Source organism: Gopherus evgoodei, chromosome 3 (genome assembly GCF_007399415.2).
Source record: "Gopherus evgoodei ecotype Sinaloan lineage chromosome 3, rGopEvg1_v1.p, whole genome shotgun sequence".
Lineage (NCBI taxonomy): Eukaryota > Metazoa > Chordata > Testudines > Testudinidae > Gopherus > Gopherus evgoodei.
In genome coordinates, this window is record NC_044324.1 from 124,549,725 (window position 1) to 124,574,379 (window position 24,655).

A 24,655-nucleotide genomic window follows, 5' to 3' on the forward strand; every position below is an offset into this window, starting at 1 on the left:
GAAGCCTTAAAGGTATGAAGAGTGAATATCACTTGTGCTTCCAAAGTTAGGAAGGCGGGGCATGCTTGAATCTTGAATTTGCAATGTGGCACATGCTGTCTACCAGCTGAAGATCACATCTTCTGAGCAAAAAGACAGCTAGAGGACCTCTCTCTTTGGCTAGATTTGCTGTGTTCACAAGTAAAACACAAACCAGGAAAAGTCTTAAGGGCCAGGGGCAGCAGCCTTATTGTCCTGTTGTGGTTACTGGAAAATGATGGGCCTGGCCCACCCAAACCTAAAGGCCTAGTCCCTCAACATAGGGGTAGGAGCTGCTGAACCCAGGCCACAAGTAAATACTGGGGACAACAAATGAAAATACAGGAACCAGAGTGAGGACCAAAGGTTAAAAATCAGGAAAGCAGAAGGGGGCACCCAGTAGAGAGTTCCTGACAGCGCCCACTGCTCCTTAAAGGCACCTAAGGAATCAGTGGCCATACCCAGAGGAACTCTGCTCAAAGGCATGACTTAACAAGGGATCAAAGATTGGCCCCTCACTCTCAGAGCACTCCCCTTCCTCCTCCTCCAGCTAACAGCCTGCTCTAGCTGAACTTTTGCTTACATATTTATTAAGTTATACACAGTGCCACTGTCTGAATTGCATACAGAATAGAGAGTGGGATTAATAGTGGGGGGTCAGTTTGCATTTCAGGCAATCATGATACCAGCTGAGCAGAGAGAATCCATCCAATCACTCTACTATAGTCAAAGAAACATTAGTACAAGTCTTAGCTTCATTTTCTGATGCAAGTGTGAATTCTAGATGCACATAGGGAATGCAGCAAGGATGACAGCAAGGATGAGCTGAGTTAAAGCAGGGATTGTGTCATGGGTAGCGTTTAGGAAAGAAACTCATTACAGCAACCTATTAAAAGCCTTTAAAAACAAGGAGTGGTTTGCAAAGCTCCTCACACATCAGCCACGTCAGAAAAGGATTGCTAGTGAATGATTAAGGCTGTTGCTGTGGTTGGAAGGCAGAGACAAGAGTTCACAGGCTGGGTTGTTTGTTCATTTTTTCTCCTAAAATGACTGTTGCCACTAGAGCTGTCCCAAACAGGAACCCAATTTAAAAACACTTGCTACACAGCACTTTTATTTATAAAAGAGTGAATGCAGATGCTAAAAAAAAATTGATAATCATAAACAGATGCATTAAATGTAGGGTCTGCATTAATCAGCTGATTGATTACACACTGTCCAGCTTCAACTCCATAGCGGTGATCCCCAGCTACTTATCAGACTCCAGTGCTACTTTTGTGACATTCTCATGCCCTATGCTGTGAACTGCACAAACCTTGCCAGGCTTAGTATTTTTCAAACTATCCGACTAGCTCAAACCCATAAATATAACAATTTGCAGCTTGCACTAGAAATTTGTATAACCCATTGTAGTTGGGACTAGGGCTAGCTCACTCACTCTGCCCCCTCTACTTTGTTTTACAAAAGAGCCGTGTTCCCCACCAGCTCACTCCTAAGGACACCCTGCAGCTGAACAGCAGCATTGCCAGTTGGAATGGTGTAAAGAAAAAAAATGATACAAAGATATCTTGGGATAGCAGCTACTTCTCCCAGTGATGCGAGGTAAGTCCTAGAGACTGCTTCCTTTCCTCCCTTCACTATTTATCTGGCTCTGGTTCCAAGCACAGCCCAATTCTTTCTCTCTGTAGAAATCTTCACTGTCTTTATTGGTTGCAGCCTGAGCCACCTCTTGTCTAGCCTTGACCATGTACATAAAGTCAAGAATATTGTAAACTAGCAGCAGGAAAAAGAAACAATCTCTTCCAGTATTTAAGCTACAACTGTTCTCTACCACAAACTCACATCTCCTAGTAGGATCTCAAGGACTAACCAAGGTTAATAATATACAGCACTTGCAGACTCAGGTTAATGAGGGCCTGGTAGCTTAAGTGTGAAAATGTGTTCTAGAGAGAGATGAATTCAGTGGTGTTGCAAGGTTTTAGTTAGTTTTCTGGCCCATAAGATAAATTAACAGTATTTTGTACTTATATGTACTCTCTCCCCCAGAGGATCTCAATATGCTTTACATAAGAATGGAATCTCAGTGTCCCAGTGAGTTAAATAAATGCTTATTCATGCTTTATCAATGAGTAAACTGAAGCACAGAGAGCCTAAGGCCTTGGCTACACTGGCGCTTTACAGCGCTGCAACTTTCTCGCTTGGATGTGAAAAAAACACCACCCTGAGTGCAGCAAGTTACAGCACTGTAAAGCGCCAGTGTAAACAGTGCCTCAGCGCTGAGAGCGCGGCTTCCAGCGCTGTAAGCTAATCCCCATGGGGAGGTGGAGTACTTGCAGCACTGGGAGAGCTCTCTCCCAGCCCTGGCGCCGCGACCACACTTGCACTTCAGAGCGCTGCCACGCGAGCGCTCCCGCGGCAGCGCTGTACAGCTGCAAGTGTAGCCAGGGAGTCAGGGAGTAGCTAGTCCCTGAGCAGCCTTGCAAAGGGAAGAATGGGTTGAAGATGAAAGGAGCTTTCCTGCACCTTCACCAGAGTTCCAGGAGATGCATTTTATCAACGGGGAAATGGAGTGGGTTCTAGAGAGTCCACTTTGCTACTTCATATGACTTTCTCAGATAAATAGGACCCACCTGAAACATCTTTCTTCCTCCCTCTATCCAGTTATATGCTTGGACACCCTAAAATATGAGAAATGATGCTAACATTTCAGCAGGAGGGTACTATGAAACTACTAAAAAGTATGCAATTCAAAATGAGTACGTAGTAGAGCCATACTGACACGCAATGATTGGGAGTGAATGATAGGGCATGGATCACTCAATATTTGTCTGTTCTGTTCATTCCCACTGAAGCACCTGGCTCTGGGCATGGTCTGAAGACAGGATACTGGGCTAGATGGACCATTGGTCTGACCCAGTATGGCCATTCTTACCTTATACCTTATTTAGCTACTACCAGTCTGAACTATTATGATGCAACTTTTATTTTGTATAGAGCAGCATTTCTCAAACTGGGGTCCCCATGGATACTCCAGGGAGTCCACAGGCCCCACTGATCAACTCCTCCCTGTCCCTCCAAGGATCTCTTGGAATCAGGCATGATCTCCTGGATGCTATTGAAGCCAAATTGGGAGATTTTAGGTGCTAAAAGTCCAGCAGACTAGGGCAGCCTCTCTACCTGCCCTGGCTCTGCGCCACTCCCAGAAGTGGCCAGAACATTCCTGCAGCCCCTGGGGGAGGGCAGGTGGTCTCCGCGCACTACCTCCACCCGAGGGCTGACTCCACAGCTCCCATTGGCCAGGAACTGCAGCTAATGGGAGCTGCAGGGGTGATGCCTGTGGGCAGGAGCAGCATGCGCAGATCCCCCTAACCTGCCCATTAAGGAGCTGCTGCTAGAGGGTTGTGCCAGTCGCTTACAGGAGCTGCCCGAGGTAAGCAGTGCTTGAGGTAAGTACTGCCCAGCTGGAGCCTTCACCCCTCACTCTCTCCCACACCGCAACCCCATGTCCCAGCCCACAGCCTGCACCCCGCACCTAAACTCCCTCCCAGAGTCCACACCCCTCACCCCTTCCAGCACTCAAACTCCCTCCCAGAGCCCGCACCCCCCCACACACACCCAACCCCTGCCCCAGCCTGGTGAAAGTGAGTGAGGGAGCAGTGATGGACTGAGTGGGGCGGGGACTTGGAGAAGAAGCGTGGCAGGAGCATGGCCTCTGGGAAGGGGGTGGGGCAAGGGCTGAATGGGGGAGCTTAGGGGTCCCTGGAAACCTTTAAATCAAAATGGGGGCCCTCAGGTTGCTAAAGTTTGAGAACCACTGATATAGACTCTCTCATACAAGTTATATCCTCAAATGCTTTGCAGAGTTAATTCAATAGCAGATTCAGGGATATATGTTTTATTTCAATTTTTTTGTTTTTTGTGTAATGTTACTGTACAGGTGATGTATATAGAAAGCCTACTTCATCCATAATTGCAATGCCAACAAATATAAATGTTGATCAAATGCATAATATAAATAGATAATTGAAAAACAATACAAAACTTTCTTATGAATTGAAAGGTATCAGAAACACATAGCTATAGCTTGTAGAGTTTCATAAGAGTATGAAGTATAGCAGTAGCAGCTATGTTTTAATACAGGATCAAGTGTCAATTAACTTGGGCAATGGCTGGCAGACTTCAAAACAAAGAATTTAAATATTATTCTAAGATGTATTTAGAAAATAAAGTCACTAGGAATACTGACTACCAACTGGAATTGTCAGAGGAACTGAGGAGTTGGATGACTGACTATGCTTTTTTGAATATCCCAGCAAGAATGTGCAAGTGGAATAATTTTAAAGCTATGTAGGATTCATTTTATACCAAGAATGTGTTTAAATAAAAGCATATTTCAATCTTTCCCTGAAACAATATGTAGTGTTTCGAAAATGTACTGCTATGCCAGGATGTCAGCCCAGGATTTGAGCATCGAATGCAGTTCTAATGCTGTTCTAATTTATAGCCTTAAAGGCCCGTTATAAGTAGATAGGCCTGCTATAGACTCATAGGACTGGAAGGGACCTCAAGAGGTCATCTAGTTCTAGTCCACTCCCCTGCACTCATGGCAGAACTAAGTATTATCTAGACCATTCCTGACAGGTGTTTGTCCAACCTGTTCTTAAAAATCTCCTATGATGGATATTCCACAGCTTCCTGAGGCAATTTATTCCAGTGCTTAACCACCTTGCAAGTTAGGAAGTTTTTCCTAATGTCAACCTAAACCTTCCTTGCTGCAATTTAAGCCTATTTCTTCTTGTCCTATCCTCAGAGGTTAAGAAAAACAGTTTTTCTCCCTCCTCTTTGTAACAACCCTTTATGTACTAGAAAACTGTCATCATGTCCCCCCTCAGCTTTTTTTGCAGCAGCATTACACTGTTGACTCATATTTAGCTTGTGATCCACTATGACCCCCAGATCCCTTTCTGCAGTACTCCTTCCTAGGCAGTCATTTCCCATTTTGTATGTGTGCAACTGATTGTCCCTTCCTAAATGGAGTACTTTGCATTTGTTCTTATTGAATTTCATCCTATTTACTTCAGACCATTTCTCCAGTTTGTCCAGATCATTTTGAATGTTAATCCTATCCTCCAAAGCACTTGGCAACCCCTCCCAGCTTTGTATCATCAGCAAACTTTATAAGTGTACTCTCTATGCCATTATCTAAATCATTGATGAAGATATTGAACAGAACAGAACCTAGAACTGATCCCTGCGGGACCCCACTCGTTATGTCCTTCCAGCATGACTGTGAACTGCTGATAACGACTTTCTGGGAACCAGTTTTGTAACCAGTTTTGTACTCACCTTATAGTGGCTCCTTCTAGGTTGCATTTCCCTAGTTTTTTGTGAGAAGGTCGTGCGAGACAGTATCAAAAGCTTTACTAAACCTACTATGTAACCTTTAAAGCTCATTAAGGCCAGAGAAACAAAACCTGGGATCCAAACACCCCTGATCTTTGGACTGTCTTAAATCTGGACCAAATGTTGTGTCTTTAAGAACATAAGAGTGGCCATACTGGGTCAGACCAAAGGTCCATCCAGCCCAGTATCCTGTTTGCTGACAGTGGCCAATGCCAGGTGCCCCACAGGGAGTGAACCTAACAGGTAGTGATCAAATGGCTAGGGACACCATTCCTTACCCATCCTGGCTAATAGCTGATCCTGCCAGCAGGTAGGGGATCTTGGGGGACAACTACTGCACTGGTGGGGTGCAAAATAAACTTTATTAAGAAAATGCAAAAACAGGGAAAATTCAATAGTGAGGGGTAATGGGTTTGTTAAGGTAAACAATTGGGGAGGGGTTTCTTTTAGTAAATAGTATAGGGGGTTTCAATAGTGGGGTACAATACAGTTGGTAACCAATTAACACTGAAGTATAAATGTAACAGGTAGCTAACAATTTCTGTGTAAAGGGTGTGTCACAGCAGCATATAACCAACTAACAGTTATGGGTAAAATGTGTTAAATAACCAACAACTCTAGATAAAAATGTGTCACAGTGGTGTAAATGTAAAATGTGAGGTGTGTCAGAGAGAAAAAGGGTAACCAATTGCGTTTTATGCTAGACTTCAGTAATACAATTGAGGTTTGGCAGCAGTAGGAGCCGGGTGAACACATGGGGGAAGGGATTAAAAGAGAGAGAGAGAGAGAGAAAGAAAGGCAGTGGTAGAGGAATGAGGTTGGGGGATGGGGGAAGAGGAGCACGTGGTGGAGCAGAGACCAAAGGCAGAGGCGCTGCAGAGGGAGATTTAAACTCAGGGAGACACAGAGAGCAGACAGGCTGCAAGTTTAAACAGCAGAGAGACTGCAACGAGTGACTGGGGAGCTCGGGGGGAGACACAGGCAAGCTTAGGGGGGGGGAGTTAGGGCAGCGGGAAGACAAACTTAACCACAATTATACAGAACACAGCAAAATCTTATTTATGATCTAACTTAACCAAGACTACACAACTTAGCAAGTAACAACACAATGCAACAATTATTTTTTAAACCTAACTTACAGAGCACAATACAAACAATTCTTTAAACCTAACTTAACCACAGCTATGCAAAATGAAATTACAACTTATCTAGACTAAGAACCTGATTCTAATAGGTGCACCTTACTCTATGCCGATTCTTTGATCAGGAGGGGGAGCAGTTCCAGAGGGCAGAGTGGTGTGTGCCCAGGGTACAGCCCCGGGGGCGGGGAGCGGCTGCAAGACGGCAGCCCAGGATACAGTCCAGGAAGGCACAGCTTAGCAGCGGCACAGGCTTATTTTTAGCAGCAAAGGCGCTGCGGAGCAAGAAACAGATTACAGATACAGATCAAGGAGTTAGCTTGGGTCTGTCTGCTGGGGAAACAAGGCCAGCAGCTAGGACGGGGGAGTCTGCAAGAGGGAGTTCTTACCAATTCCCAGGACAGCAGCAAGCACAGAGGCAGGAACAGCAGTAGCATCGGAGATGGAGAGAGGACTCGATTCGCTTACAATAATCAGGAGATCTCCAGGCACAAATTCGTTGTTCGTGGGAGGGGAGTTTAAAAACAGGGGTACACTCAAAAACAAACAAGAGTGGGGAGAGGGCCCCCCAAAGACCCCTAGTTGATCAGACCAGGTGGCAAAGCAAGGACCTTCTCCGAGGTCTGATCAGAAAATGTCCAGCTTTAAAGGCAAACTCAGGCAGTTTCCCACCAGTACTTTTGACTGGCTCCTCTTGATACAGGGGAGGAGAGAAGGCAGGGAAAGGCTGTAGGTAAGCACAGGCATGCCTGGGCATGTTCTGAGCCACAGGTATGACTCATATGCTTAATTAGTTGGCCACTTCAGGTCTTGCATTTCTGGGCAGTGCCCCCCACACCGAGCCTGGGTCTGAACAAAGGAGCCAAACAAAGAAGCAAGAAGCCCCCTCCCTAGGCAGAGCAATGGCTCCAGTTAGTCTGTACAAGCCATTCCTATGAATAGGGCTGTGACTTTAGTTAGCACAATGGCCAGGAGGGGTGGCCACATAGGACAAACAGAAAGGAGAGGGGAAAAAGGAATGCAGCAGGGGGACAGCTGTAACAGACAATAGCCATTTATGGACTTAACCACCATGAATTTATCCAGTTCTCTTTTAAACCCTGTTATAGTCCTAGCCTTCACAACCTCTTCAGGCAAGGAGTTCCACAGGTTGACTGTGCACTGTGTGGAGAAGAACTTCCTTTTATTCGTTTTAAACCTGCTGCCCATTAATTTCATTTGGTGGCCCCTATTTCTTATATTATGGGAACAAGTAAATAACTTTTTCTTTTTCACTTTCTCCACACTACTCATGATTTTATAGACCTTCATCATATCCCCCCTTAGTCTCCTTTTTTCCAAGCTGAAAAGTCCTAGCCTCTTTAATCTCTCCTCATATGGGACCCGTTCCAAACCCCTAATCATTTTAGTTGCCCTTCTCCGAACCTTTTCTAATGCCTTTAACACTAGCTCCCCTTTTGCTGGAGTTCCATTGCAAATAACAGATCACCAGAAGACTAGAATATACAGGATGGTTACTTGATCACCACTACTAACTCCAACTGTAGTATGCCAGGGCATAAGGCATAGCAGAATTATATCTGACTGGTATCTGAATGGTCACTCATCTACAAGAGGTTTCAAGCACTCTCCTAGCCCACGTCCAGACTAACCCGCGGCATTGGCGGGTTAAAATCGATTGCTCGGGGATCAATATATCGCGTCTAGTCTGGACGCGATGTATCGATCCCCGAGCGCGCTTACATCGATTCCGGAACTCCATCAACCCGAACGGAGTTCCGGAATCGACATGGAGAGCCGCGGACATCGATGCCGCGCCGTCCAGACAGGTGCGTACCTCGATTTTAGAAATTCAACTTCAGCTACGTTATTCCCGTAGCTGAAGTTGCATATCTAAAATCGATTTTAATACCGTAGTCTGGACGTCTGGCCCTAGAAAGGAAGAGTTCCCATTTTCTTAGGGAGACATCAGATATCACTCTTCTTGGAAGACACAAAATCACTCGATGTGACGTAAAATCTGCAAGGGAAGAAGAAATCTTTTGAAGACTCTTCTCTCTCCTCCCCAGCCAATGTTTTTGATTAACTGCTGGTGAGATAGAGAAAGACTACTGAGTTTTGAAGGGAGGGCGGTTAACTAACTTGATAGGGTAGGAGTTATTATAAAAGTGGAACAGTAATTAGGTGAAATGGATACTACAGCTTAGATAACAGCCAGACGCCACAAGACCTAGCAGGGTATCACTAGCTAATCTTATGAATATCTTCCTCAGCTCCATTCATAAACTCTACCTACCATCCCAATGTGCTGTTCCATTAGCAATGAATGGCACGGAAGACCCTCCCTGAAGTGCTTAATAAAATCACCTTCTCCTTCTTCAGATCTCTCCCTCAGACCTACCTCTACTGTGATGCCTACAAATAATTAGCCAATTACTAATTGCTAAGTGAGAAGGACAGGTAATCTCTCTCTCTCTCTTTCTCTCTCTCTCTCTCTCTCTCTCTATCTCTTTTTAACTGTGTATATTTTGTCCCTCTTTTCCACCCTGAATTTCTCACTTGTCTTTTTAGGTTGTAAGCTTCTCAGGGCAGGGACTGGGTCTTGCTAAATGTATGAACAGAAAGTACGGTCTTGTCCCCCCTTTTACAGAAAGACAAAACATTGCTTTCAAGAATATAGGTGCCATTATATACCTGTTAACTGTACTGAACTATTCTCTTAGGGTATGTCTACACTGCAGTTAAAAACCCACAGCTGGCCCATTTTAGCTGGTTCAGGCGAAGGAGCTGTGTAACTGGTGTAGCCATTTGGGCAAGGGCTGCAGCCTGAGCTCTGGGACCCTCCCATCTCCATGCTGGAGACTTACAGAGAAGATGTGAGTCACCGGTTGCTGTGGCTCAGACAGCAGACATAGCTCCCAGCTGCTTCTTGTTATGTAAGGCTGCTTGTCACTTTGGATCCCTTCACCTTCTGCTAACAGACAGGCTGAGTTGTCCCTTCGTAAACCTGTTTTGGCACAGTGCCAAGAGTAGAATGATAAGCAATAAATCACCAACACTAAAGATTCCCCTTCCTTTTTTTTAATTCTGTCACACTATTGAACTTGTTCTCTGCCCAGACCTTGAGTTGCTTCCTTTCCATTCCAAAGTTTGTTTATTGCTATTGATAACTTTCTGTACAAAGCTGAGCTTTCCCACCAATGCCTTATCTATTAGATCTATTTCTATTTACCTGTTCTGTCACATAGAACCACAATTTTGTAAGTGTAAATTTTGCAGGATGCTTCTCCTCTCTTTTAAATATCAGGATGCCTGTGCTAGGTAGCACTGGGTTAGGAGAAGAACCTTACTTCACAAGGGTTAGAAGGTAAAATCCTATTGGGCTAAATTGATTGCAAACAATCCAACTATAATCCTTTTTTTTTTAAATCTATCTTTATAATGGAACAAGTTCTATATAAACTTAGGACCAAAGAAGGCTATTTTGGAAGGATCTTTGTAACAAGATTTGAGAAGTCAAACCTCTATAGTGCCACATTTCCATGTAACAGTAAAAAAAAAAAAATTTGAATAATCCTCTTAAATAACAGGCTTACTGAACATGAAATGAATGTAGAGGTGCTGGTCTAAGGAGAACTATGATATTTGTTTTCCTCTGGATTTACAGCTGGAGTAACAAGCCATGAGTAATTTTAATAAGATCAGGTGGGGCTATAAAGTTGTAGGAGCTTTGGAGCTTTAGGCTGATGTCACAGCTAAATGGGTCACTCTCCTCATGCTAAATCATACCAACATATAAAAAAACTCTGCATTTCTTATAAATAAAAAGATGTTTATCTTTAAATGGGTTTAGAAGCAGTGTTCCTATAATTGATCATCCAAACTACACTGTCCTGTAGAAGCAATTTGGAAGTACACAATTGTTTTTTAAACAATGGGAGGAAATAGCCTGTGTAGACATATCCCAAAAAGCTAAGTTACTCTCATGTCTGCAATAGATGGTGGTGACTGTTTCCTAGTTATGGTCAGGAGCTCAGCCTACAAAACTCTGTAAGGCAAGAGTTTCCCTGTGAAAACTATTTCCATTTAAAGAGTACATGTCTGATAGCTAAGAGGATTTGAATAAAACAATTGTTAATCAAAATTCACAAGAAATCCTGTACATGTAAAGTATAGTTGATTGCACAATAGTGAGATCTTCAGTCTATATAGGGACCATCTCTTTTTGACATAGTATGAGATGGTATAACGCAAAGATGGTCCCTGCTCAAAAGAGCTTACAATTGAAGCTTAAGACAAGATACAGCACCTTGATGCAATAAACAATCAGGAAAAGCACAAAGTAACAGCAAGACAGTTGCTAAGGTCCCTAAGGAAGGGTCACAGCAAACCATCTGCCCGTCAACTTTAAGTGCCTGCAGTGAGTTTTCAGCATGAAACCATCCTCCTCTCCTCTGAATAGAACTGAGTAACTTATCTGTGAGTATTACCTTCTGATTTGTGTTGGTAAATTGTCCGGGAATGGACTGTGAAATTCATGAATTTAGTCATTACTCAGAATTATTAGTGAATTTCTTTAGCACATAATTGATGTTCTGTGGATCATTTGAATTGCAACTGAACATACAATTTGCAGTTCGTACTGTAATTAGGTAACACAGTGTACCTGATAAATTTGATTGCAATTATTCTAACCTTGTGCTGTGTTGGTTAGATACAAATCATCCGATCAGTGTAGAAAAGCAATACTTCATGACCTCTGTAACTAATCCAGAGTGAATTTTCAGATTTTATGATTAAATAGCTAAACACTAGTTTTTCATGTGTATTTGTACTAGAAAAGGTGGAATGCTTGAATATTTGTAGAAAACAAATGTGAAAGAGTTGCAGATGTGATTGAACTGAAATTCACTTCAGAATTCAGACACATTAGTCCTGATCTGCTAGTATTCATGCTTTCAAACCTATTGGATGTGGGAGGTGGAGTGAACAAAGGCCCAAAGTCTATGGGATTTCCATTGCAGAACTCAAGATCACCTCCTGGTTGAAGGGTCATCAAGCTTCCTACCTACTCCATGATCGTGAAATTATACCTTTTTCACCCCAACCTGGGGGTTTCAAGTTGCAAAGATCCCACGGCATCAAGTAGTTGGGTGGGGGCGGGGGGAATATCCCTCCAGTGGGTTATTCTGTGTGATACAGCCTTCATAATACAGGACTGTACTCTACATGACTGTAATTTTTAAGCTGAAACTACATGTCCATAAGCAATGGCAATTAAAATATATAAATGTATCTTTTCTCCATGCATTTTAGATTCTGAACATCAAAGCTGTTTAAGAACGTTTGTTGTGCTTTTTAAGAACTGGAACGCTATTTAAATGTGGAAAGAAGTTGCTAGATTTTAATTAGTTATTTTCTACATTTTCTAATTAATTTTCCTAAATAAAGCATTGGCACTTATCGGTTAACTGTTCAACTGTCCTTTGTGTAGCTTTAATGATTTTCCCTCTCTATCTGCTTCTAGTTGTCAATAAGGAAATGTTCAAAGTAATGCACTAGCAAGAATTGAATGAATTGTTGTTACCTTGAGACCACTAGATGGCATAATTACACTACGTGAAACATGGGCTCTTGGGTGCAGGGTCAAAAAGGGTTTGCACAGTAATTAAAAATTTGGCATATTGCTAATAAATCACTTGAGATTTCATTTTCCTGTAACTATAAATCCTTATAATTTCATTTTAACTTTATGCTGGTAGATAAACTAAATATAGATGTGCTTTGAGTTAGTCACTCAAACAGACTGTCACATAGATGATGTTGCTTTAATAAATGTTTATTTCCGCTCTGTGATGCATCCTGATCAAGAAAGGGCCCCGTCATTCTTTTGTATATTTCCCATTTATTTTCACTCCTCTCTCTAATGGCTACTTACATCTCCACACTCCTGCTCGAATCTCCAAAGGCCTATCCTACTTGCAGTTAGACCAGTGGTCCCCAACCTTTTCGTCTGGCGGGCACCAGACAAAGGACCACTAGGGCGGTGGAGCACCAGCCAAAATGCCACCGAATTCGGGAGCGATGCCTCTCGATGATGTCACTTGTGAACGGCAAGCGACGTCATCGAGAGGAGTCCCCGCCGAAATGCCACTGAAATTCTGTGGCATTTCGGCAGGTGGTCTCCAGGGGGCCAGGACACGGGTGCATTAAGATGCCTCCATGGGTGCCATAGCGCCCGCGGGCACCGCGTTGGGGACCCCTGAGTTAGACCATAGCAGCTGGCCAATTTCTTCATACAAACTTTTCCAGTGTTATCTAATTCAAAAGACTTCACAGGTAAATCATAAACCATTTCAGCCTTGATGTACCATGGCTGGTGCCTCATGAGAGTCCCATGTTACAGTTCTGCTGCATGACTGAAAGATCTTTGGGAGTGATTTCCCTACTTGTGATGGTGTTCACCTCTCTTTGGATACTGCTACGTCAGTTAATTAATTATGGAAACAAATATTATCTGCAGTTAAACATTTTCTCCACTGTTCTACTACTACTAATCAATGCAAACTCATTTACACTAAAGAACAATGTTATGCCACTCTGGCAATGTAAAGGGGCTTTAGAGTGGGCAATATGGTATATTTACACTCATTTAAGACTCTTTTCCACTGCCAGAAAGAGTGTAAATCAACCTTAGTGTAAATGAGAATCAGGCCTATGTCTTTAAGTAAATAGTTTAATAAACAACTTCCTTTACATATGAACTTCAGTGGTCTTAAAAGCTAGAACAGAGCAGCTTTCTGTCTGAAGAAGGCCTAAAATGGGAGGAGGCTGGAGGTGAAATGCAGTTTGCATATACAGAGACAATGAGACATGCAAATTAGCTTTAACATAATGTTAAAGTTAAGAAATTAAGTACTCCGTGTATGTTGGCTGGAATTTTGAAAAGGGCTTAAGGGAGCTAGTACCCAACTCTCACTGAAAGTCAATGTGAGCTGGTTGCCTAGCTGCCCTCTTGTGTCTTTGAAAAGGTTCGCCCCCCCATTAAGAGTTAAGGAATTCTACATGAATTCCTGTTGCACATTCTGTACATTTTAATGGTAGACAGTAGATGTAATACACAAAGTACAGTAGTATTTGTGGTTGGAGGATAGCTTGGTGGTTAAGGCCCAGGACTTAGAGCCAAGGGATCTATTCCTGACCCTCTGTGACCTTGAGCAAATCATTTAACACCTTTGTGCCTCTCTTTATCCTTCTGTATACAGTTACTGAAAAGCATGTTTGAGTGTAAAGAGTAGCCCACATAGGAAACTCAAGAGAAAAAAATAAAAAAGCAGTCCTTGAAACACAGATGGTCTCCTGATAACCTGCTCTCACTTTTGCTGCACACATCGTTTTTCCAGATTTCATATCTGTGTTGTATGTGCCTAAGCCTTGCCTTTGTGTGCTCATTAATCATGCACATGTTCTTCCTGTAAAAGTCATACACACTGAAAGAATACTGGAAATGTAGGAGGCCAACAAGGAGTGGATAAACACTTCAGAAATATTTTAATGTCATGCACACTATGTCAGCAATGAACTCTGTGCACTGAGGGGAACAAAATGTGTAGGTGGGAACATAAAATCTTTGTTGACTGCTATTTTCTCTGCATTTTGGTTCTTTCCAAAGGTGATTTCAGGTTTCTACTTAATACAAAATGGTAAATAATCCTCATCTATAGTCTGTGCTGTCCTGCCTTTCATGAAGAGGAAAGTAATGTATTAGTATGAGACAGGCACTGGCTGGAACAGTACAGTAAAAGGCATCATCCATTAATAGGGCAAAAGGACACTTAGAATGCTGCGTGAATGATGCTTAGTAAGTATGATCTTTGTAAGTTACTTGTATTGTACTTTGATTAACTGATTCTTGCATGCATTGCTTGGTTGTCACTATGGGCCATGCAGACAACAAGGGAAAAATGTTTGCAGGCTTGCGAGGAAAGTAGAACTCATTTTTCATTCTTCCAGTGAAATAGTTGCTAAAGAGGAAGATCTGTCTGGAAAGTCTGAGCACCGTAAGTTGATAAAGAAAAGGACAAATTCATGAAAATTCACTGCTTTGAGTGGAAGGGACAAGTAGGAAGGAGGCAATCAATTTGATTCCCCAAGCTGATTAAAGACCTGAAAGATCCTGCAGCAATAATACTGCAGTAATCTTCCTAGATACGGTAGTGGCATTGTTGTAAGCTGTAGAGAGTTTTGGGTTGGCTTCTGAGACCTTATCCACTCAGTTGTTTCTAAGAACTGAGCTTGACTCCAAATTCGTCACTGAGGTTTCTTTATTGGTATACAATCAAATTACACCTGAGTTGATCACGCTCAGATGTAGGATATGGATATAGGGCATACCAGAGGTCCAAAATTACACAGCAAACTTCTTCCTTTACATATTTGTACACATTACATTGCATCGCACATTTTGGAATTGTCGTAGTCAAATTGTAGGAACCAATCCCTGTACAGCATGCTCTGCCAACGTGGTGTCCAGGCACAACTTACTCTTTACTTCATCTTTGCATTTACAACTTATCTTGTCCATTATAAATGGTTCCCTGGATGTTCCCCCTTATCTTAGCATTCTGTATAGACATTCTGCTTCCAGCCTGCTGATCCAATTACCTCTCTAATTCGGTCTCCCAAGAACTGAGGTCTCACCCAGGTCCAATTACTCATGTAAAGCCAGGCCTATAGCCAGTCCAAGCATCTCTGTAACATTTCTTAGGGTATGTCTACACTGCAGCTGCAGGTATGATTTGCAGATAGTGTAGACATATTCACGCTAATTGTATTTTAGGCCATGGCTACACTAGAGAGTTGCAGCGCTGGTGAGGGAGTTACAGCGCTGCAACTTAGGATGTGGCTACACTTGCAAAGCACGGCCAGCGCTGCAACTCCCTGGTTGCAGCGCTGGCTGTACCCCCGGTCGAGCCTCGGGTGTAGGGATTCCAGCACTGGTGATCCAGCGCTGGTCAGCAAGTGTGGATGCCCACCAGCGCTTTTATTGACCTCCGGGGTATAAGGAGGTATCCCAGAATTCCTGTCCACAACAAATCGGAAGAAAGGGAGAGCTCGGAGTTCAGCCAAACTGCTTATTTAAAAAACAAACACAGCTCCTGTTTGCTGAGCGAGCGGAGGCAGGCAGGGGAATTACTTTGGAATGTTCACAGCTGTTTGCTTGAAGAGAGAAACAGCACTCTCACACGGCAGAGGGGGAGGGGGAAGTCCGTGTTGAGCAGTTGCTTATCGGGTCTGACGGGTATTTAGCAGTACATAATTTGCATTTAGTGAATGAGAGAGGAGTGGGGGAAGGGAGTTAGAACTTTTAAAATGATTGAAGGTAGGCACTGTGTATCTTCCAGTCCTTAGAACTTGCAAGGCAGGGAGCTGAGAACAGTGTCAACTCCAAAAATCCATTCTGTCTGTCTCCTCCATGCTCCCTGTCACATTCCACCCCACCCCCCTCTTTTGAAAAGCACGTTGCAGCCACTTGAATGCTGGGATAGCTGCCCACAATGCACCACTCCCAACAGCGCTGCAAGTGCTGCAAATGTGGCCACACTGCAGCGCTGGTAGCTATCAGTGTGGCCACACTGCAGCGCTGGCCCTACACAGCTGTACGAACACAGCTGTAACTACCAGCGCTGCAAAACTGTAAGTGTAGACATGGCCTTAGTTAGCTTACAGGAATATAAGGGAGAACACTCTGGCATGGGCTACGTACATACGTGTGCAGCCAGCACTGACCCTGCAATGCTGCATCCTCACTTCTATATTTAGTGATCTAACTAGAGTACATCTAGCGTGAGTACAGCTATGGGAGCTCCAAATCACACCCTTGGCTCCAGTGTAAATGTACCCTTAGAAAGGCAACTCAGAAAGGTAGGAAATGTTCCGCTTTGCTTGACCTGTATCTCCACTGTCCAGATTATTAGCAATGAGTGAATGGCCCCTACTGGAAGCTTCATTGAAATAACCTTAAATTTGGTGATTGCAATGGGGACCCTTACATGTGTTTTGAAGCAGAGTGGTTGTTACAATGAGGAAGAACAAATCCTCAGTGCTCTATCGCCTCTTCCCTGAAACAAAGGCATTTGTTCCAGTACTTTTGTTTTACTGAGCTACTCTACATTTTGTAATAGATGATATATGAAAGTTAATTAGGCATGGGACACACCAGTAGGAGCAAGTTCTGTCCACAAATACAGCTCTCGCTGAGAGGAATGGGGCCTGCGCTGGTGTTAAGACTGGTCTCTGGATTTCAGTTTTCCTCTGATGAAATCCTTTGCTTTGCTGGAGGAGGAAATAAAAGCCTTGATCTCACAGTCCTTAAGCTAAACTCTCATTAAAGATGCCAGAGAGATCAGATAATGTTTTTTTTCTAGGGGAAATGGGAGAGAGCTTAGTGAAAGGATGAAACCATTGTTAAGAGCAGACGAACATTCTCCTCCAGCACTTTCCTTCCCTTCACACCTGCATCCTGATATGATTGAAAAAGAAGTGTGTGTGTGTGTGTGTGTGAGAGAGAGAGAGAGAGAAGGTTTTTTTGTGAGGATGGGTAGCTACATGCAGGAGACCTGTACTGAGGATGATGAAGAGTTAACAGTTAACACTGAGTTAATTCATCCTTTTACCCTACTATGTTCATTTCTCTCAGAGCAGGGGAGTGTCTGCTCAGGTGAGGCCTGTGTTGATCACTGTCACCTTGTCCATTTGGTCCATCAGCCCTCACAGAGATAGTGCTGATCTCAACAGACCATTTGTATTGTTCTAGCCAGTCCTTCAGTCACCCACTGGCCAGATTTTAATGGCACCAGACACCTGATTGGCTTAGCATACTGCAGCCCAGAACCCATAAGCTCAAGTGATCTGCCAGGTTTAGCTTCCTAACCTCCCTAGGATGACAGGTGTGCACCACCACGTCCAACATATTGATCACTGTATACTTATAAAACTAAGAAGAAAAGCTGGCTTATTGGTGGGGTGAGGTACTATTCAAAGCAAGTAAAGGATGTTGGAAATAGGTCCCTAATAGTTTTGTGGCTTGGTGCCTAAGTCCCAGTTTTAGGGTCTACTGTGATGCACAAAACACCAGCTCAGCTGCCACCTAACCCTGTCAGCGTATAAAATCAAAAGGTACCTAAGTTTACTCCGGGAGAAATTCTGCTCCAAAAATTTAAAAAATTCTGTGCGCCATATTTTAAAATTCTGCATATATAATTTGTCAAAATAACACAATATAATCACTGCAGTTTCAATTATTTTGGTAATTTATTTCAAAATACCTGTCAACAATACAGACAGCAGCAAAAAAGATTCTCTACAGGAGTAGAGAGTTTTAAAGAAAACCTTACAACAGCCCAGTTCCAGTTGGTGAGTGCTGGATGGGGCTGTGTGGGCCCCACAGAGCCCAGTCACCTGCAATCCCTTCCCTGCCCCCCTCAGCAGGGCCACCCAGGGAGGAGGCAAGTGGGGCAATTTGCCCCAGGCCCCGAGCCCCGCAGGGGCCCCCACAAGAATGCTCTGTCCCTGCCTCCACCTTCCCCCATTCCCCAGTGTCTCAGCACGCTGCATCCAGGAGCGGTCCTGGACAGAGCTAAAGCAGCATGGCTCCAGCAAGGCCTGAGCTCCTCCCTCTCTGAGCTGCATGGTAACGGGGTGGTGCTGCGAGCTCCGGTCCTGCTGGAGTCAGGCCGCTGCAGCACTGTCCAGGGGCCAGGGCAGCTCCTGGACATGGTGCGCTGAGGCTCCGAGAGAGGGGAGAGGCAGAGGTAACCCAGGAGCAGCACTGGACAGAGCTAAAGCAGCTTGGCTGCAGCAGGCCTGAGCTCCTCCCCGCTTGGAGCCACGTGGTAAGGGGGCAGGGCTGCCAGCTCCAGGCCGAGCGGCGGGAGCTCAGGCCCCACTGGAGCCAGGCCGCTGCAGCGCTGTCCAGGGCCACTCCTGGACGCGGCACGCTGAGGCTTTAGAAGAGGGGAAAGGCGGCAGTAAGCAGCATGGCAGGAGGCTGGGGCCAGGGGTGGGGGTTGGATAAGGGGCAGGGAGTCCCAGGGACAGTCAGGGCACAGGGAGGGGGCAGAGGCTGGCGGGGGCCTTCAAAGGATGGGAAATGGGGGGTTGGGTTATGGGCGTTCCGGGGGTTTTCAGGACTCGCAGGGGTGGGGAGTGGATAGGGGTTGGGGCAGTCAGAGAACAGGGAGGGCTAGTGGAGGGGTGGAGTTCCGGGGTGGTGGTTGGGAAGGGGGTCTTGGAGATGTGGTGAGGGGACAAGGAGCAGGATGGATAGGGCATTCTGGGGGACAGTCAGGGGGCAGGAAGTGAATGGGGGGCCAGGGCCAGGCTGTTTGGGGGGGCACAGCCTTCCCTACCCTAAAGCTCATTCAGCAGTTTGAGGCGTGTAGACAGCTATTTAACACAAAGAGCCAAGCTGTTATCTTTTCCCTTAGGACTACCATCTCTTTCACTTCTTAAATGCCAAATTATAGTCTACATTTAATTTCAGTGCCATAGGGAGATTCATGTCAGGGCGGGTAGTTTCATTTAAAATTAGCCACTTTAGATTAACAGTGATAGAGCCAAGAGAGCCATGGGGGAGGGATCACATGAGAAGAACAATATCCTACACCACCTACCTCCTTCTCGACCCTACCAAGGGAGACACCCGGCCACCTCTGCATTCCCCGAGGCTCCAGAGGGGTTAATTCAGTGGTTCTCAAACTTTTGTGCTGGTGACCTCTTTCACATAGCAAACCTCTGAGTGTGACCCCGCCCCCTTATAAATTAAAAACACTTTTTAAATATATTTAACACTATTATAAATGCTGGAGGCAAAGCGAGGTTTGAGGTGGAAACTGACAGTTCGTGACCCCCAGTAATAACCTCGTGACCCCCTGAGGGGTCCCGACCCCCAGTTTGAGACCCCCTGGGTTAATTTAATTTTAGCACCCTGTGTCCATTCACATGCATGTGCTATTTTGAGCATTTCGTTTTTCACAACATAGGGTCATCCCAGATTCTGGAACAAGCTCAAATGATCAGTTCATGGCATGCGTATATAAGCTATACTAAAGACAAACCTACAGTAACCATCTCCAGTTTGGGAGGGACTCCATGGAGCCAGTCTCTAGGAAACAGATACATTCATGGAGGTAAAGTCCATTAATGACTATTAGCTGGGATGGGTCAGGAATGGTGTCCCTAGCCTCTGTTTGTCAGAGGGTGGAGATGGATGGCAGGAGAGAGATCACCTGATCATTACCTGTTAGGTTCACTCATTCTGGGGCACTTGGCATTGGCCACTATCGGTAGACAGGATACTGGGCTGGATGGACCTTTGATCTGACCCAGTATGGCCATTCTTATGTTCTAAGCTAAATGAACCCAAAGTTATGGAGACAAATATGAGTCAAGGAAGCCAGCAGAGTATTGGAAACCTGGAAAAATCTCTGACTGGATGGGCTCAGGCGTTTGGTCACAAGCTGAGGTGGTTCAAAAGTTTTGGATTTTTTTTAAGCAGAATTTTTTTATTGTTTCTTTAAACAAACACAGCAAGCAGCAAATATTTGGCCACATACTTCTGAAACCCCAAACCATAATCAGGTTTTGGCAGACTCATTTCAGCTTTTCAATTAAAAAAAACACAATAAATTTTGAAGGAAAGCAGACATTGCCCATAATTTTTTTCTGCTTTTTAAAAAACCCTAGTTTTCGATCCAAAAAAAGTTTTGACGGAAAATATTTGTCCAATCCTTTTAATGACCTTTAGTGCCTTTTAGCACAGCTGATGCTGAGAACCAGTGATGCCTTGTAAAGATGACTTGAAAAGACGTTTTCTCAATACTGGGTTTGTGCTGAGATGTAGAAGGTTTTTAAATGCTTATTTTTTCCAGGGCTGGGGGGTGGGACAAGTGGGGCAATTTGCCTCAGGCCCTGCAGGGGCCCCCATGAAAATATAGTATTCTATAGTATTGCAACTTTTTTTTATGGAAGGGGCCCCTGAAATTGCTTTGCTCCACGCCCCCTGACTCCTTTGGGTGACAGTGCCCCCCCAAACCCCAGCTGTGGGGCACCGCCAGACACCAGTCCCCCTAGCCCAGCCATGGGGCAGCCCCCAGCCCAGACACAAGCCCCCCCCACCACCGAGCCTTCTTTTTTGTCCCATCAGGGGACATGGTGTGGTGCAGCCCTGGCATTCCTCACCCTTTGCCAGAGCTGGGCCTCTCAGGCCCTCTCCCATCCCCGGGAGAATGAGGATCAAAGAGCGAGCAGTCTCCAGCCCCATCAGAGCTGAGCTCTGCAGAGTCCAGAGGCTCCTAGTTGCAGCCAAAAATTCTGTGGGAGAAACAGGGAATTCTGTGAAATTCTGCATTGTGCAGTGGCACAGAATTCCCCAGGAGTATAAGTTGTCAAGGTAAATGTTTCTTAGGCATCTATGTTTCTGCATCTGGGAATGCCAAATACTGCCACTTTCTAGGCATCTGACCTCCCTGTCGCCTGCCTAAGGCCCAGAGCAATCCAAGAACCAAAGAAAGATAGGTGTTTGCCTCCCTAAGTCGCATATGAGGCCCAATTGGTAGGCATACTCAGAGGCTGCCTACTGGATTGCCCCCTGTTCCAAATCTGGCCTCCATTGAAGAGGTGTGGGTGTCCACCATATAACTTTTAGCCACTGGCTAGAGCACTTCCCTGGAATATGGGAGACCCAGGTTCAGCCCCCGTCCCCATTTACCTGAAAGGAAAGAGGATTTGAACATGGATCTCCTACCTCTCAGGAGCACGTGCTAACCACTGGGATATTCTGATGTGGGGCTTCCTCCGTCTCTCGTGCTGAAGCTATTCCACTTGGATAAATAATTTGAGGGACTGGACCCAGAGGCTCCCACTTCCCAGGTGGGTACCCTGATCACTAGGCTACAGAATCATTCTCTCACTCGCTTTCTGGCCCAGCAGTGATAGGAGAACAACTCCACAGCTGCTCTTTATGGAGATTGCCTCCCCCTAAATCCTTTCCTATAGGTTTTTACCATAGTAGTAGTGGGGGGGTGGGGGGGGTTTTTGATCCAGGGCATTATTTTGGGACTGGTCAAACAAGCAGTGGTACAGCCTAGCATTTCTCACTCTCAGTCAGGGTCGAGTTTACACATATTGTCAACTGATTGATTAATTGTATTTTTACACAGTAACTGACTATTTGGGATTGGCTGCATAGTCTGATACTGGTGTCTGGATATTTAGAAAAAATATCCTGTATTGTTCCTACCTCTTGGCATTTCACATTAGAGAAATAAGAAGGTATTTAGAGATCACCATTCAGCACTGATGCATGCTGCATGCACTTCCAATTACTTCATTTGGAAATGTCCAGTCGTATCTGAGGGGGAGCTGTAAAGCGCATGTTACAATGACAACATCTTTTGTCAATATTACAGGATTTCCTGGGATTATGTTCAAGTTCTTGATGATCTTGGGGGGATGGGGGGGGAACATTGTAGTCCCTGACAAAGTCCTAAGAAGGCCCTCAGTATTACGTAATTTTACAAGGTCACTGGGCATTATTCCAACCTCCTTTGAGTGTAATGATTCTGAGTAGTATGTAATCCTGTTGGATGATTAAAATCCACAGCTTCAGTGCAGTCTGCATTCTGGTACTTTCTTATGGCTCATGTCTTTGTTCCTTGAAGAGTTAATGTGAACATCTGTGCACTTGTAGCAGTGGATACTTAGTGTCACTTTGCCATATAGACTATAGTTATGTCTACACTACAGCTTATGTCAGCATAACTTGTATCACTCAGGGATGTGAATAAACCACCCTCCTGAGCAATATAAACTACACCGACAAGCGCTTGTTCGCACAGTGCTATATCGGCAGGCGAGCTTCTCCCACCGACATAGCTTCTGCCATTCGCCTGAGGTGGTTTTATTATGCCAGTGGAAGAGCTCTCTCCTCTTGGCATAGAGTGTCTTCACCAGTTGTGCTACAGCAGCACAGCTGCATTGGTATGGCTGAGCCGCTGCAGCGCTGTATGTGTAGACGTACCCTGTGTAACTTTTGCTAATAGCACTGAGACTGATTGGTTATATCATCTCCCTGAAATTTTCTCCCTTCGGGGTTTTCAACTCTCTCATCTTCTGATCTGAGCTGAACAAATAATTTGAATTTAATTATTTAATTAAGGTAGCCACTTGTGCAAACAAATTCTAATTTCCTTGAATTTAATGATTATTTAAATTTATTCGATTTTTCTTTTTGAATTTTTTCACTCTGTATATTGAGGGCAAACAGATGACTGCAAACATTCAATACTTAATCTTCAAAATTCAAGCTATTTTGCTTAGCTGTAATTAGGAAAGTAAACCACCTGATTTTTTTTCTTCTGTTCCCTGGTTGGTGAACACACCACCACCTTTAACACAAATTTAAAAATTAATTTCTTCAAACATGCATTCAGCTTTGACATTTGTTTTTATGAACATTTATGCCATTAAGTTCGACAGAGTGAATGTTCATGGAATGTGAATATGCAATGGGCACAAGTGGCCGCTCAACTTTATTAAATTAACTTGCTTTCAGTATTTGCAGAAACATTTTTGCAGTATTAGTCTTGCTCTGAATCCATTAACTGTGACAGCTCATAGATTGTTTCACCAATAGTCAGGGCCAATATACCTGGCCTCTGACAGCTCAAATCATGAGTTTAGAGAAAGGGAATGTTGGTGCCATTTGAAAGACACATGGGACTCACCCCAGTCATTGCTGAACGTTCATTTTTGCATCTGAGTCATGGGGTTTTGGTACATCTCTCCAAAGCAAATGCCAATATAGGTGCTTGGTGGTACTCTGATCAACACCTAAGACATAACATATTCTATAACATAACTAGAGAATCCTCTATTCCCATCCACATTAGCAAATATAATGTTGTCCAAAATTAACTGTCCAGACAATTTTTCTAAAATATAGTTATATTTGTAGAGTAGATGGGGCTCTTAGTGGTTATTTGACTTGCCAAATGATTCCAGGAATATGTTTTGGTGTGATGGGGTGTCTGCCCCACACTGGGCTCTAGGGGGTTAATAGCGTCCTAGGGTGGCTGCGCAAAGGGTAATCAATCAGAGAAAGGCTGAGAGGAGCAGACAATCATGTCCTGGCAGGCCTATATAAGAAGAGCTGCAGGGCAGAGCAGCGTCAGTGGCTGCCTGAAGCTTGAGGAAGGAAGGTCAGGCTCCTAGCAGGAGGAAGGAGTGCCCCCACTCTGGGCAGAGCAGTGCCACCAGCAGGGACTGAGGAAGTTAGAGAGAGGTCCTGGCTAGTGGCTAAGACCAGCAGACTTAAGCCCTGAGGTAAAGGCAAAGAAGGTGCTGAGGGCTGCAGGGAAGTGGCCCAGGGAAATGAACTGGGAAGTTGGAGGGGATGCAGAAAGTGACAGCCATTGACAGGGTCCCTGGCCTGGGACCCAGAGTAGCGGGCAGGCCTCGGTCTCCCCTTCTCCTCCCCTTGCCACTGGGAAGTGACCAGACAATTGGCTTCAGTTGCCACTGAGGGAAGTGGCTGGACAGCAGACTGCAGGTTCCCCAGAAGAGGGGAGAACAGAGTGTGACACAGTCAGAGGGCCGGAGGGCTGTGTTACTGAAGAGGATACCACAGTCCTGGGTGTAATGTGGGTCCTGGAGCAGAAGTGATGGCAGTGAGATACCCCCAGAAGAGGGTGCACTGGTTAACACAGTTAATCCCCAAGACAGCGAGCTGGAGATATCGCTGTGGTGAGACACACCCCGACATACTTAGTTACATGATTCTTCATTTTCAGGATCTGCCAGTTATCAGCTCAGCTAAGAGGTACTAGCTTTCCTTTATCTTTCCCTTTTGGCTTCTCCTATAGCTGGTATTTGATGTTGGGAATGAGGTCTGGAATGCACTTCCTTCCTGATGGCAATGGGAGGAAATATTTCTTGTCAAACAGTGTGATCAGGAGCTTGGGAATTCTGCTGGTATTACACCGCCTGTTGTAGGTGCATTATTTGTGTTAAGCCAAAAACCATCATTTCTGCTG

At 44.6% G+C, this 24,655-nt stretch overlaps 1 long non-coding RNA gene across 1 annotated transcript; it reads right to left on the reverse strand.

The window, feature by feature from the left end:
• Nucleotides 1-4,802: 4,802 nt before the first annotated feature.
• On the reverse strand, nt 4,803-23,549 carry LOC115647544. The gene is made up of 3 exons (XR_003999347.1): nt 23,539-23,549; nt 8,611-8,618; nt 4,803-4,910 (listed from the first exon to the last, which is right to left on the reverse strand). It is a non-coding gene; the product is annotated as an uncharacterized LOC115647544 (long non-coding RNA).
• Between the last annotated feature and the right edge of the window lie 1,106 nt (nt 23,550-24,655).